The 2,493-nt window shown below is 41.6% G+C and overlaps 1 pseudogene; it reads left to right on the top strand.

Moving 5' to 3' along the window:
• The first annotated feature begins 1,029 nt into the window (after positions 1 to 1,029).
• On the top strand, positions 1,030 to 2,434 carry LOC120746531 (annotated as a pseudogene).
• The last annotated feature ends 59 nt before the right edge of the window (positions 2,435 to 2,493 follow it).

The raw sequence follows: 2,493 nt of genomic DNA, 5'->3' as shown, positions 1-2,493 counted from the left end.
TCACTTTCCTACCACACATCAGTTTTCCAGCTTCTCTTACCTTAAGTTACCAATAGTAGAAATCATGTTCATTAGTGCAGTTTGTGCTGATGGAATCTAGTTGTATGAGATTCAGTTTAATTTTCTCATTACGGCATGAACTGCACACCTTCATACATATCACACATAATATTACTGTAGTATGCACAGTATTAGCATTGAGTGGGATAATTTGTAAATAAGGAGCAGTTGTAAAAATATGTTATTTTGTAGTTGTTACAAGAATGCTTAAACAGCTGTTCTGTTTGAAATTCACATCATCTCTGCATTTCTTTTAGACAACTGAACCTGCCGCTAATAATTTGAGCCCTGAGACAAACAAAGTCACAAACCCACAGACACAAAAAGGTAAGATGAGTTCTGTGAACATGTTAGTCTGCAGTCCCCTGAGGCTGCTACATGTGGTATTTATACCTAAACTTTTAAAAACAAGCGCGTCCATGCTCACAGGTGTACACACGGGTGATCACACCCACAAACTAACCCTTTTTGGCTCCTACCTCAAAGCACACTGTGTTCTGTTGATCTTATGTGCTGCACAATAATGTTTAATATTTAGTATTTACTGTCATATTCCCATATATCATTGTGATGTTGTTTATTCTATTACTCTTGTTCTCTTCTGCTTGTTTTCTTTTTCTTTCTCAGCAGGTGATCCAGGTGATTGATATATGCATTTATTTTTTTAATTTTTTTTTTTCTGCCCGTTCTGTTGGTTTTGTTTTGCCCTTCTCCCCCGTCCCTCTTCTCAGCTTTCTCTTTCCCTCTTTCTTTCTCCCCTTCTTTCCCCCAGTCAAGTCTGTCCCGTATTCAGTAAGTGAAAATAACATAACAATAAAAGGTGAATCAAATGGACCATTACGGCAAGGCTGGGATGGTCAATTTGGTAAAGTAAATCCGTTGGGCATCTTTCTTTGCCTTTAGACAACAATTCTGATGGCAAAAGAGCCAAACGGGACAGGCAAAAAAAAAAAAAACAAAACGAACGAGGTTTCGTTTTCAAGGACAGCAGAAGTTCCAACTGACCATTCAGCATGTCGGCCCAAAATGCAATAAGGAGCAATAAAACAGCCATTCATGAGATTCTGTCCAGAGACCACAGGCTAATTCTCAACAAAGGTTATGAGAATAAGCTGATCACTCAGCGGGAGTACAACAATCTTAAAAGCATCAACAGTGCAAATGCGGAGACACACGTCGTTGAGCTTGTGGATAAGATCATGAATAAAGGAGAAGATAAATGCAAAGACTTCCTGAACCTCCTGCAAACCGATGGCGCCATTAAAGAAACTTTCCCTCAGCTGGCGAGTTTACAGCTGAGTTGTACCCCCCTTTTATCCGAGCCTGTCCAAGTGTCTTCATGTCAGCACGATGGGAATATGTCACAGGATGTTTATCAAATCATTAGCCGGCCCGTCGGCCTCTGCGTGATCATAAACAATAACAACTTCAAGGATGGTTCACAGAGAAGAGGGACGGATAAAGACGCCCAAAGCTTGGCAGAGGTGTTCAGGTGTCTGGGCTTCAGAGTGCTGATGTGTGAAGACCTGAACAAGGATCAGATGGATCAGGCACTGACGTTTGTTGCTTCCCTGGCAGACATGTCTCAGCTGCAGAAGTTCAACTTTAAAGAGTGGGATGGCAGCAGCTTTGTTGATCCTCAGCAGGTCCTTGAGCACGGTGATGCTTTCATCTGCTCTATTCTGAGTCACGGAAAAAAAGGGTGTAGTTTTGGGAACTGACAGGAACCCCCTCCCCATTAAAGAAATTACCCGAAAGTTCAGGGGGTGTGACCAGTCCGTCCTCACCGGTAAGCCCAAAGTGTTCCTGATCCAGGCCTGCCAAGGAAGTAACATACAGTGTGGAGTGCAGATGAACGATATGGAGATTGATGATGATACTTCACCATTGACCATCCCTGAGGAAGCTGATGTTCTGGTTGCCATGGCCACTGTTGAAGATCATGCTTCACTTAGACATTTAGTCGATGGAAGCTGGTTCGTTCAGTCTCTTTGTGAGCAGCTGAAGGAGCGCTGTCCCAGGGGCGAAGACATCGTCTCCATCCTCCACTACGTGAACGATGTGTAGCACATCGAGAGACCTCCTCGTTGGCCAAGCAGATGCCTGAAGTGAGATTCACCCTGAGAAAGAAACTTGTGCTGCCACCTCAGTGCACCTGAAGTCATCATGGAAATACAGCACATCTTACTGTGCAACTAGGGATGCATGATTACTTATCAGAGTTACTTATTATGTTTCTTAAAATGTTTCCTTTATATTTTCCATCTTTGTCATCATTTTAAATCTTTTATTTGTCTAAATCTGAATCTCGCATTGAGGTGTTGCATTTTATACTGTAGCAGTTTTATATCAAAGAATAAATCTCAGACTGGGAACACAAAAAAATAAAATAAAATAAAATAACGCTCTTCAATAAATTGTTTGTTTCTTTTC

Source organism: Simochromis diagramma, unplaced genomic scaffold (assembly GCF_900408965.1).
Source record: "Simochromis diagramma unplaced genomic scaffold, fSimDia1.1 OVJJ01000672.1, whole genome shotgun sequence".
Taxonomy (NCBI): Eukaryota; Metazoa; Chordata; class Actinopteri; order Cichliformes; family Cichlidae; genus Simochromis; species Simochromis diagramma.
This window is presented reverse-complemented; position numbering and strand designations above follow the sequence as displayed.